Source organism: Choristoneura fumiferana, chromosome Z (assembly GCF_025370935.1).
Source record: "Choristoneura fumiferana chromosome Z, NRCan_CFum_1, whole genome shotgun sequence".
Lineage (NCBI taxonomy): Eukaryota > Metazoa > Arthropoda > Insecta > Lepidoptera > Tortricidae > Choristoneura > Choristoneura fumiferana.
The window spans coordinates 3,090,079-3,103,983 of NC_133472.1; the positions used below are offsets into that span (position 1 = coordinate 3,090,079).

The 13,905-nt window shown below is 38.7% G+C and overlaps 1 pseudogene; it reads left to right on the forward strand.

The window, feature by feature from the left end:
- Positions 1-6,108, forward strand: part of LOC141440522 (piwi-like protein Ago3) — a 9,094-nt pseudogene extending 2,986 nt beyond the window's left edge.
- Positions 6,109-13,905: the final 7,797 nt, after the last annotated feature.

Here is a 13,905-nt window from a genome sequence, read left to right on the forward strand (position 1 = left end):
ATAACACAAAGCCGACTTTTGACCCGATATTCCGCGGGGATACCTAGGGATAAAATCTTGAAATAAAACCGCTGGGCTTGAGCCATGAAATTTAGTATGTAGGCAGCTGGACCTTTGGAATAACACGTAGGCTACTTTTTATTGCGATATTCCCACGGGATAGGGATAAAATCTTGAAATAATAACCGCTGGGCTTAGAGTCATGAAATTTGGTATGTAGGTAACTGGACATCTGGAATAACACATAGGCTACTTTTTATTCCAATATTCCCACGGGATAGGGATAAAATCTCGAAATAACAACCGCTGGGCTTATAGGCATGAAATTTGGTATGTAGGTAGCCGGACGTCTGGAATAACACATACGCTACTTTTTATCCCGATATTTCCACGGGATAGTTTTGTAACTAAGGGACCCCATACATCCGTGTATTATTATTATTATTATTTTGTATTTTTTTCTTTAATTGTATACTTACTGTAGTTTTTAAGTATTTTATTTGTAATTATTTTATTTTGAAAAAAATGACTTTCTGCCAAGCTTCTTGCGGCGCATTCTTCTTGGCAATGATGGTCTTTCCGAAAGCGTTGGTATTTTAAAAACTGACGTGTAAAAGTGCCCATTGCCGCCTATTTACTGAATAAATGATTTGAATTTGAATTTGGATAAGGAAAAATTTTGAAATTTTAGCACTGGGTTTAGAGTCTTGAATTTTGTACAGTTATTCACAACACAACCTCAATGAAGACCACGATATAAATTTTGAAAATTTCCAGGGGAGTTTGGTAAAATCCCGAAAATTTCAATTGCAACTACCAGACCGAATAGTTTACGCGTGCGAAGCCGCGGGTAAAAGCTAGTAAATAATATACGTGACCTATTTGTATTGTGACAGTTCCGTGTAGGAACACGGCACGCCTGGACTAGAGATGCAATTAAGTGTATGGTCTGAATTCCAGGACCCTCATTCTCGCCTGCATCCGATGTTAGTCCGTCCGCGCCCCCTGCCGCTGCTCCCGTGCCGAGGGGTGTAGGCCGAGGCTTGCAGCTTTTGCAAAATCTGTGAGTAGATAATCCCCTACTTATATTGCAAATGCGAAAGATTGCGTGTGCGTTTGTTACTCTTTTACGCTATAACGACTGGAAGTTTGATGAAATTTGGTGGGGTAGGATTCTTGCCGGATTTTTCTCAACAGAGGTTTTTCCGAATTAGTGCTAGATTTTTTTACATTCATAAGTGCTTGTTATAGCCAAAATCGTTATTGTATAAATAAAGGAAGAAAGTTTTTTTATGGTACTAACACAATGACATGTAAGAAATTCCAACTCAGAAATTTGTAAAATATCACGTAGGTATTAAACGTCTTAAAATTTCACCTCCAATTCGTTACACTACGAAACTCAATTTTTGTATATTTCGTTTAGAATGATATTATATAATAATAAATATCACGGGACAATTCACACGAAGTAAGCTTAGCAAAGCTTGTGCTATGGGATAAATATAATTATATAGATTGATACATACTTAAATACATATTAAACACCCAAGACCCGAGAACAAACATTCGTATTTTTCATACAAATATCTGCTCCGACATGGGAATCGAACCCGGGACCTTGAGCTTCGTAGTCAGGTTCTCTAACCACTAGGCCATCTGGTCATCTAAAAGATATCACTTCCTTAATTGCCAGACACTTTGTAGTAGGGTTGCAACCCCCTGCCAGAACCAAGTTGCTTGAATAGACGCGTGACAAAATATGCTGAGCGACCAAAAATCTGGCCCATAAATGTATGTCGTATAATAGGTACTTTTCTGTGAGAAGAGAAGGCCAAATTTTGTGCCGCTGAGTATATTTTGGCAAAGTTACATATATATGATGAGTATATATATGTAACTTTGCGATATGACACGACACGAGAATTTTATATATACTCAGCGGCAAAAAATTTGGCCCACCCTTCATACAAAATTACCGATTCTGTATACATTTGAGGGCCAGATTTTTTGCCGCTCAGTATATTAATCTATATATATTTTAATCTTCTAGAAAAGCTGCACAAGCGGCCGCCCCCAAACCGCCAGTAGCACAGAGCGGACAGGGCGACGTGGCAGACTTGACTAAAAAAATGGCCGAGAGTACCGTAGCTAGTACTGTGGCTACTACACAGGCAACTTCTGTAGGCAAGAACAAATATTTCGTAAGTGTTATTTTACAACAAATATTACATCTGTCTACAAGTTATGCTAAAATCCAGATACAAAAAAAGCCACCTCAATAGATTAAGCAGGTGCATGATTTTGTTTGGCTCAGGGTTCTAAATCATGCCTTAAGTAGCCTGTTGGCTAGGTCAATTGTTGGCTCTCAGAGCCGATATTTGACAAAACCATTTTCACATACGACTTCCTGTGTATGTAGGGAACTGAGCGAGCACCCATGAGGCTTACCTTACATGATCACCTGGAGTGTTCAAAGGTACATTAGGTAGGCTGTGTGAGGTAGCCAAAGTGCTGTGCGAAGAAAAAATCCATCAATGGGAATACTGCGCTGACACAGATTGCATAGATAATTACTAGGTACTTAATAGTCTGACCAATTTGACCCTACCTGTGCTGGTTATGTAAGATGTTTGTGTATGGGGAACAAGCTAGCATGAGGCCAGATTTGTATATAGCTGTTCAGGTAGCAAATATGATTAATTAAATATTAAAATATTTTTTTCGTGTTTTAGAGGGAAGTAAAGGAGACTCCCCCGGTGGTGATGAAGGGCAATACCGGATCGCCGTGTGACGTCACGGCAAACTTCGTACGGTTGAATTTCGAAGAGAACAGCGTTTTCGAATATGAGGTCGTCTTTGACCCCGACCAAGACTATAAGCATCTCCGTTTTAAGCTGCTTAACGGTTTGTTGTTTACATTAACATACGATATTACCCGTGTGGTAACTATAGTCCAAGTCCTCTCATTCTAAGAGGAGGACTGTGCCTGGACGTTATGATAACGGCAGCCGATGATGATGACGTCATCCATGCCGGTGACTGCTTCTACATCCAACCCAGTAGAACACTGATCACATAGTATGCCAATTTTGGCTGTGAAATACTGCCACACAAAGTGCGCTCTTGAAAATAAAATAAGAGAATATTATGAGTTTAATTTTATATATATAAGGTTCTTTAAGGTTCTTTCACGTCATCTGAGGCCTTGTTGTCTAATACATTTGGAATTACAATCGTCTTTACCACATCCTTCTGTCGCACTTCATAAGACGAGGGTAGAAAGAGATGATGAATGCGACCGCGAACGTTAGCACTTTAGACAATACATTTTTATGTTTTAATTATATTCTAGAACACAATGCGTTCTTCAAACAAAAAACATTCGACGGGACTACGTTATACGTTCCACACATGTTGCCGCCGGAAGCTCTCAAATTGGTCTCGACAAATCCTTTTGACGAATCCAAAGTCAATATTACCGTAAGTTGGACACTTTTAACTATTAATTTATTGTCTCAGTAGTCTATTCGCTTAATTGGGCATATACCAAAACAATAGAGTGGAATAGTCATCTATTTGTCTGAAATATTATTGTTAATTAGACTAATGACCACAAACACTACCAAGTAATTAATTGATTCAAGCGTTACTCTGCTGTGGTCTATATATATCTACGAACTAAATACTTTTACCTTACTTCCCCGCTAAGAAAAATTGGTTGGTAAAAATATTTAGGACACCAAAGTTTCTAACGCGTATGAGATAAATTGACTAAGCTCCTCTTCGCGGAGCTCCTAAGCTGCTTAATTTAGGCGCTTAGCGCCTTGACGTAACTTTCATCTATACTAATCCATCAAAAATAAGATCTTTGACGAGAAAAATTCACCTAATACGGTATTTGACTATTTTTTTAATTACTTTATAAATTAAAACTTGACAATGCATGTAATCGAACAGAAAAACAATTTTTCAGATATCTTTAAATATAACAGTTATAAAGGTTTGAATTTTAAGATAAGACAGAGAAAGACTTACTTGCATGTGACGTCACACGCAAGTAGCGCCATACTTGATGCATAGAGAAAAGTGCTTTAGTCGCTAAAAAAATCGCTATAAATTCAATTTTCAACCGAATTAATTTTTCTCTTCGCCAAACATTGTCTGTGTATCTATATTTTTATAATAATATAAAGGATATGCCAAATTCATGTCAACTTATAGCAACGCGGGCTTCCTACCGGATGGGAGTAGCCTTAGCGGTAGATTACCTTTAAAATAGTTCTGGCGTTTGTTGCGGGGGGAAATGTGCACACAAGTGCAGTTCCGCACACTTAAATGCAAAAACAAAACTGCCAACCGACGTTAACACGTAAATAATCCAACAATACACTAATAATTCGTGTACAGATGACTCCAAACTCACACATTGACAGTAACATCACTAAGTTGTTCATTCGGCGAAAAGTCGGATTTATCGCTTGAGGCTTGACCGATCCGAAATTTCTACGGATTAGCGGACTCGATGTTGGTAAACGAATCCGACAATAATTTCTGATAAAATGTAGATACTACTTTGTTGTTTAAGGGGCTGTTTCACCATCCATTGATTAGCGTTACCCGACGATTAAATGTGATGCCGTCTCCGTCTATTCGGAGAAAACAAATAGAGACGGCATCACACCTAACCGCCAGTTAACACTAATCAATGGATGGTAAAACAGCCCCTAAATGTAATTAAATAGCAATAATACGATAACAATTTACTTACATGTGAAATGTAACACCATCTTTTTGCAAGCTTGATGTCCGAGATCTCTTTTTACAGCAGAATACTGAGCAATTCGGCATTTTTAGCACTGCAGCGTTCACTCGTGCGACTCGATTCGGTCTAGTTTGAAATCCGAGCGCGCCTTGTTTTATAAAATTCGTATGCCCAGTTGGGCTCGTACTGTGACAGAGGGGAACGCGGCGAATGGCTACTCCCTTCCGTAGAAAGCCCGCGTTGCTCTAAGGTTGTCAAACACCGTATTACTGTCATTATAGATTTGGTGGTTATTTGTTACATTTCATCTTATTACGATTTCAAGTCGATCTTTTGCCAGTGCATTGGATCGGTAAGTATTATCAAATAAATAGCCAAATTTTGGCTTTCCTAATTCCAGATAATATTCCGCCGTACGCGCCGACTCAGCGAAATGATACACCTCTATAACGTGCTGTTCAAGCAAATAATGAAGGATTTGCAATTAGTTCGCTTTGGACGGCAGCACTTCAATGAACACGCAGCCGTGCAGATACCGCAGCACAAGCTTGAAGTGTGGCCAGGGTATGTTCCGTCTACAAGTTTACACTTCTATAAATGTGGAAGATTCAGAATCGCCCAGTATCAGTCATCCAATTTTGTGAAAACTGCAGTACACTTTACCAATACAGAAAGGCTATTGTCTAATTCTATTGGCATTCATACTTAATTTGCAGGTACGTCACAGCGGTAGACGAATACGAAGGCGGTCTAATGTTGACTTTGGACTCGACCAGCCGCGTGCTCCGTACAACAATCAGTTCTCGAATTTATAAAGGAAACTGTCCAAACACAAGGCGCCAAATGGAAGCAGGCTATGACGGAGCTGCTCGTTGGATGCTCTGTCATGACCACTTATAACAAAAAGTTGTTTCGGTATGTTATGCTGTTGTATGACATTGCATTCTACCAATCGGTAGGCGAAGATTTGAGAGTAATGGGGCCATTAGGGACAGATATATAATAACACTAACAATGGGGTGCTGATCTGGGCCGTTAGGGTCTCACACCAACACTCAATACATCCAACACTCAAATGTAACAAAAGTCGCGTATTTTGAATGTCGCAATTCATGGTAACCTAGTGGTTTCACCTACGGCCTAGCAAGCAGATAGGGTTTGAGTTCGAGCTCTTTGCTTGCAACTTAAGTTCTTTCGGACATCTCATGTGTGAAATTATATTTACAATTTCCCATGAGCGAAATTATTGAAAAACATTGTCAGTTTGCACAGGCCTGGAAGAAATGTTGTGAACCTACGGACCCATCCTCTCATTCAGAAAGGACGCCTGTACTCTGCTGTGAGATGACGTATGAAGAGACGTTGATAAATTTTAATATCCGCCCATTGCCTTTTCAAATTCAATTATGAAACTTCTTTTTAGACATTTTTGTAATAACTATGAGCAAAATTAAATTAAAAGTTTAAACCGGATTAAATATGGTATAATTAGTGATTAAACGAACTTACCTGTAAGTGAAGTTCGATCACAATTATATGATCGACTTCCTTCGAAGCAATTAGGTTTACAATTTGTAGCTGGTATCCCACGCTATAGCCTTGCACGGACATTTAAAAGGAAGGGTAAATAAAACTATTGATCTGGCAACACTATCCATCGTCTTGTCCGGTCTGCTGCCATATTTCTCTCATTCTGTATGGAGTGCTGAATTATTATTATTTATTTTTTGGGCATTGGGTTTTTTATACTATAATAGGGAGGGTTATTAGTAATTGCTTCGAAGGAAGTCGATCATATAATTGTGATCGAACTTCACTTACAGGTAAGTTCGTTTAATCACTAATTATATTTCTCGACTTCCTTCTTCGCAATTAGGTTTACAATTTGTAGGATGTTCAGAGTTTTAATTAGAATGCAATTACAATAACAAAATAAATAGAAGCATAATCAGTTTAGATTACTTTTATTCGTGCTTGTTCTACATTATATGATTCTTTCAATATAAAAAGGGAGAATATATATATATATATATATATAATCATGGTTATGACATATTAAGTTAGGACTTAATTATTACATGAAAGAATAATTCTAGCGAACTGGTTCGGATCATCTACTATCTCTTTATTATAAAACTTGGCGAAAACTGACGAAACCTCACTCCAGCCGGCAGTTTTCTTAATGGTCTCAATATTGACCCCGAGTTTGTTGGCAGTGGAAGTGGCCGCGTGGCGAGCGCTGTGCGCGCTGAACACGCTTGCTGCTTTGAAGGGTTTCTTTTACCCAGTGGCTCAAGCGTTGACAAGAAATTTTTGATAATGGAGACTGGCAACTAATGAAAATAAAGTTTTGGTTTGTTTGTCTTAATTGTTTTTTCCATTTAACGTAACACACTAGGCTTCTGGCTGGGCAAATCTCAGGCCATTCATCAAAGAAAGGGAGTTTGAGCACAGGTTGTAAAGAATTAACGTTTGACGTTTTTATGAAATCTGGGATTTTTATAATAATCTCCTCACTACCATATACATGTACGTTATTCAACTTTATTAACTAATGGGTTTGAACCCTGTGAGCAGTTACCAATGCCAACAAAGTAACAGTTTTTCTTGTGAGATTTAACAAATCTAGACTGTCGTTTGGCCATTTTTGTGCTAAATAGGTTAGAACCACATTGGGGTTCCATGTTATACTATAGGTACTTTGGAGCCGTGGTTCTTAGTCTATACACGCCCTTCATGAACCGTTGTATTTTAGGGTCGTTTACAGTAGAACCAAAAATAAGTGCTTTTGCAGATTTATAAGAATTAATACGGTATTTGACTATTTTGTATATGTTTTATAAATTAAAACTACACAATGCCTGTTATCAAATAGAAAAACAATTTTTAAGCTACCTTTACAAATAACAAAGTTATAAAGGTTTGAAATTCAAGATTAGACAGAGAAAGACATACTGGCATGTGACGTCACACGCCAGTACCGCCATACCTGCTGCATAGAGAAAAGCGTTTGAGAAAGAGACAGGTATATAGATTTTTCAAAAATTCACTATAAATCCAATTTTCAACAGATTTAAATTTTCTCTTCGCTAAACACTATCTGTTTATCTATATTTTCATAATAATATTAAGATATGGCAAAATCAGGAGTTGTCAAATACCGTATTGTATCATATTTTGCACCTTTATCGAAGGTTATGGTTATGGTTAAAAATCTATAATCGTAACGACTGATGAACTGAAATAATCACACTTGTTCTTATTGCAAATTTCTATCCATGATCGAATGCAAACATCGTACTGCTTGCTTATATATGTGTTCTCTAAAAGCGATGCAAAAACGATATCTACGGACCTAGATGACATTGTTTTAATAGCGCTTGCCGGATAATATGACGGCAACCAGGACAAGTCTTGTGTAGACTGTGGGCTGATCAGAAAGGAGGTGACAAAACATTTATATTGGGCCCGAAATGTAGGAATTCAGAAATCGACAACTTTTTAAGCAAAGGGAACCAAGGTTGTGTGGGCCAGTATGGCACGACTACTATACCTTCGGCTTCATCGGATATAATTTTTTGTAACATTTTTAATATTACTGAAAATGGTGGAAAGGCGTAAAAGAACATTTTTGACCACGAAATTATAAACGCATCAACAACGCATGCGTCAGGATCGTTCTTCCACGAAATATATACGGTACACTTTGTATTTGCTCGACTAGCAAATAAGTCGATATCCGCTTTGCCGAAGTGATTGAAAATTTTTTGGTACGTAATGTCACTTAACTCCCATTCAGTGTCAGTAAACTTTTTTCGCGATAGAATATCAGCTTCGTAATTTTCTTTGGTATTTATATAAGAGGCAAAAACCGTTATTTTTCGCCTTTCGCACCAGTCCCATATTTCGCGAGATATATTATTGAAATGTTGATACTTTATACTGCCCATTCTGTTAATACATGATACTTATTGCCGTAATATTATCAATTCTCAGCAAGATTTCGCAATCGCACATTTTTTCGGCAAATATTTTTAATGCGAAAAAAGCTGCTTTTAGCACTAGTACATTAATAAGTAAATTTACTTCATCTTGTTTCCAAAAAACCCGAGGCTTCTTCTCCATTGCAGAAGGCGCCCCAACCGCTCCCAGATGCATCGGAAAATATTTCTTTCTTGAAATCATTAAACCGAAATGGATTGTAACTATTAATGATTTTATCTAACCACCAAATTAAGTCACTCTTTAAATTTTTTGGAATAAAATTGTTTTGGTCAAAATCATCATTATTCAATAGACATAGATATTTATAGCGTTCTAACTGCTTTGAGGTTAGAAGGCCGATAAATCTTGACAACTCTCGTAACTTACATTGTGTAATAAGACCTGATTTTTTTTTTTTTTTTTTTGCATCCGGTAATTTTAACACCATCTCCTTTGAGTTAAATAAAAAAAACTAAGAATTTGCATTTGTACTAGGCGAAAAACAAAACTTTTTTCATACTTAATTAGGAAACCGAGATGTAGTAACAGGTGTTTTGTTTTTTAAGACATTTTGTTTACATTCTTCATAAGATTAAGTAAATTACGGATATCATGTCGTGATGTCGTAAATATTCTATTACAGGTTTTAAAAGTTTAGTAAATACGAACGGAGCAGTTAAATTCATATAGTGTGTCGTTATATTTAAATCTGAGATACTTTTTGTGGGTGGAATGAACTGGCACTAGGAAATAAGCATCTTTCATATCTATAGACGCCATGTAACAATGTTTAGTTATAAGTTTAGAGGTTGTCCTATAGTCCTCCATTTTGAAATGACAAGTTTTTATGTGTTTATTTAAGCGGTTCAGGTTCAAAATAAACCATTTATCGCCATTAGGCTTGGGTACAAGAAAAATACTTGAAAGGAATTCGTCTTTAGTGTGAGAACATTCTGATATGGCATTAATTTTAAGCAAAGACTGTATAATGGTACAAAAATCGTCATGTTCTTGTTTGGATTTAGGGTCCACAACTGGCTTACTGTAACCAACGGGGGTAGTCACAAAGGGAATCTTGTAACCTTGTATCCAGGATAGAATAACAGGATCGTCAGTTACGAGCCGCCAGTTGTCAAGAAAATTCTTGAGACGAGCGCAGTATCGTACCTCTGGTTCTAGCGCCGCGTGCTCCGGGGCCTCCGGGGCGGCGACCGCTCCGACTTGTCCCGCTGTTGAAAGCTCGCCCTCGTCGCCGGACGAGATCTCGGAAAATCCTGCTTGTTGTTGGTTTTGTCGGTTTTTATTTTTGTTAAAATTATTTTTATTAATAATTACTTCTATCGCCTGAGAGAGGGCAGCTAATGCGATGCAAATTTGATGTTGTTTTGCGAACAAAGAAGCATCTCGCTTGACCATAGCATCTGACAGAGCCGCCTTCACCTCGGGGTTTAGGACTGGTGCGAGCAAAAGGTCACAGTTAATGGGGATTAAGTATTCCTTCATTAATTTATCTTTCACTTCCTTAGGAAGGCCTTTAGCTAATATTTCTTGCCACCTCGATGCTATATCTTTACGAATCGCTTTCCCTTAAACGTTCTCGGCCACGGGTGCGTCGCCGAGTAACGTAAGTACCTCACCATCTAACTCGGGGTCAGCCTCCGAGTTCGAGGCAACCGGGGGTTGCTAGTGGTGCCGAAGCGCCCGCGGAGGTCGTGGCCGTGGCCGCGCTGTGCTCGGCACGCGAAGGCGCGGCCGCGGGCGCGAGGGGCGGTCGTCTTCGTCACTCCAAACCGCGGACGGGGCTCGCTGGGCGGCCGTTGACGCAACCGTTGCGGGAGAGTGGTCGCGGCGTGTCGAATGAGTTAAAACTTGTTCAGGAAACGCCAATGAATGTTCTTCTTACTAGGTAAGTCTCGTTTTTGCTAGGCCCCAGCTGGGCAAAGCGATTTTGTGGTTTATGACAGAGACAATCCATATTGATTGCTCGCATCATACGAGAACATTCGCGACTTGGGAAATTTTTGTGACAGTATCGACCCCATACGGGAAGCACGCATCACATTTCCGAGTCGTTTCAGCAACTTGTACGGTAGTGATAGACGACGCAGGCGCACAGGATACCTTAAGTAATTTTTATCTAACCAGGATACAACAATATATTGTGGATAGGTCAAATAATTACCTTGAAAATCTTCTTCCGATGATGACGACGACGACCAATCCGACGAAGATGATGAATTGGTGCAAATACGTCTTCTCTTATTCAGTTTTGCTTCCAATTTTCTTATTTTTGCTTTTATTGCCCTATTTGAATCACTTTTTCGTTTTCTATTCGCCATTTCGTTGGCGAGATCGAAAATTAAGAACAATATTTAAAATATGAAGGTAGTAAAATATGAAGGTAGGTAAAATATGAAGAAACTACCTTACACGTGCGAAGGCTGCAGCACGGAAAAACAGAATGAGAGAAATATGGCAGCAGACCGGACAAGACGATGGATAGTGTTGCCAGATCAATAGTTTTATTTACCCTTCCTTTTAAATGTCCGTGCAAGGCTATAGCGTGGGATACCAGCTACAAATTGTAAACCTAATTGCGAAGAAGGAAGTCGAGAAATATAATTAGAAATTATTAATACAGCCTAATGAAAGAAGAAAGAAATAAATAATTTATTTATAACAGCAGTGATACATTACACAGGTTAGAAAAAATAATATATTAAAAAACTGGAACTTTTTTTTTTACTTACAAATAGGCTATTCTACAAGGTTCTTTAAGGGATTTTCGGTTATGAAGTTACATCCCGAATAATGGCTGACCGGTGTGTTTTTGTTTGGCGGCAGGGAGTCAGGCGGCAGGTAAGGCCGTGCGTCCTATCATGCCATCGCATCCTGGTGGGCTACTACGAAATTCGAAAATCGGATTTCGCATCGTACCGTCCCTCTCACTCTCGTATTAAATATCATTAGCGTCAGCGGAACGGCAAGATACGAAGTTCGAATTTTGCACTTCGTAGTAAAGGGCCTGGGGGCTCACATAACGAACTGACATTACAATCATCATCACCATCATCCCAGCTTTTTGGCCTTTTTACGGCATAGGCCTCCTCTCAGAATGAGAGGGCTTGGGCCGTAGTTCACACGCGGGCTCAACGCGGATTGGGAACTTCATACACACCATTATTTCTTCGCAGGTGCGTGCAGGTTTCCTCACGATGTTTCCCTTCACTGTTAAGCTCATGATTAATTTCAAATGTAAACTCAGACATGAACCCACGATTCTCTGCTTGAGAGGCAATAAGGTCAAACCGCTATGCCACCACAGCTTACATTTAATAATTTAAGGGGCTGTTTTACCATCTATTGATTAGTGTTAACTGGCGGTTAGGTGTGATGCCGTCTTTATTTGTTTTGTTCGAATAGAACAGACGGAGGCGGCATCACATTTAACCGTCGGTTAACGCTAATCAATGGATGGTGAAACAGCCCTAAGTGTACTTAATTATGTTAGCCCTCATCTCTCGCTGCTTATTATATATCATATCATAGCATACACAGCATATTTTGTATTGGTTTGAATATTTATCATCAATTTATTTTGTATCATGATAATATTGTATGTAGAAATTAAAATATTACATGTATTAAATGTCTTTAGTTTTGCATGTTGTTTACTACTTATTTTGATAAATATATCTACAGTTTTATGGAGTAGTAAAAAAATATTACAGTATTTTATTTAAGATAGTTTTTTTCTGAATCGGTGCTATATTTTACAGACCATATAACATCTTGTCACTTGTAATGAACCCATTTCCGCTCGGCATACACAAAATCTTTTCAATTTTAAAAATCTTAGATTTCATGGAATAAACGGCAGCAGACGTAGATGAGCAGTTTTGGTGTTCAAAATGATCTAAACACTCTTATTGCCTTTGCAATAGAGTCGTGTCGTGTGTAGATCATTTTGAGCACGATAGCCGCTCATCCATTTCTATTATAAAACCGAGATGGGAATACAATTTAAAAGTACAATTAGCACAGCAGTACTTATGCTGAATAAATATATTCATAAGTCAATCTATGATATCTTCATGGTTTGAGTGCAGACACCTATATAGATTTACAAAGTATGCTTCATCATAATCAAACACTACATATTTATTCAAGGGCGTCGCTATGGGGAGGGCAGGGAGGGGCAGCTGCCTCAAGACATTCTTAAAAGTTGCCAAATGTAAGCAACCAAACCAAAGTTATTACAATCGCCGTAGATGTAAGGCTCGTACCTACGAGTCCACGAGTGAAAAGCCTCATGTGCTCTCGATTTTACATACAATTCATACTTTTCTCATTCTCCATATCAGCTTGCCCCCTCATGGGCCACCGGCTGGCGACGCCCTTGTATTATTATTATAACTCTATTCTTGGTGACTGCTGTGTGTTTATTAAGTATTTGACAAATTTATTTATACATTATCTACATGATATTGAATCGCTGTACCTATCAAAAATACATTTGGAGTAAAGCATTGAACAGTGTTCCTATATTAATTACATAATTTGTATTATTTAACTTCGTACGTTGGTGTACGTAACGTTGAATATTAGGTAATAATATTTTTTCCCAAGCTTTAGAACTTCTTCGTACTAAAAAAAGTATTTTCATTTACGCACACTCTACCATTGACAACATAATGTGCTCAATCGTATTCTTATCTCGATTTGATAATACTGCTGACTGAAGCGTTCTGCTTGTCAAAAACAAATGGTACATGAAGTGTTTCACAGGTCTGCAGGCGTGCCACCCCGGGCCCAACCTGAACAAGCGCAAGGGTCCCGACCTCAAGCCTTTCTCGGAGCCCTGCGGCCCGAGCTGCTACGTGCTGCTGGTTAGTATTAGGATCCTGGATCCTGGATGGACCCTCCATTTCCACCAGAGATGTGCGAGGAAAGTGGTTTTCATAAACCAATAGAAAAGCTTCATTTACCTCGTCTCGCTCCGCTCAGCTGTTTCCACCAGTGATGTGTTGTGCGAGGATGTGTAAGTGAACCGTTTCTATTCGCTGGGTGCGCGATGACACACACCCATAGAAGCTCATGTCTTCTATGGACTGTACTAAAAATAGGATCGCTTTCCATGTCAGTATTATTCGGCC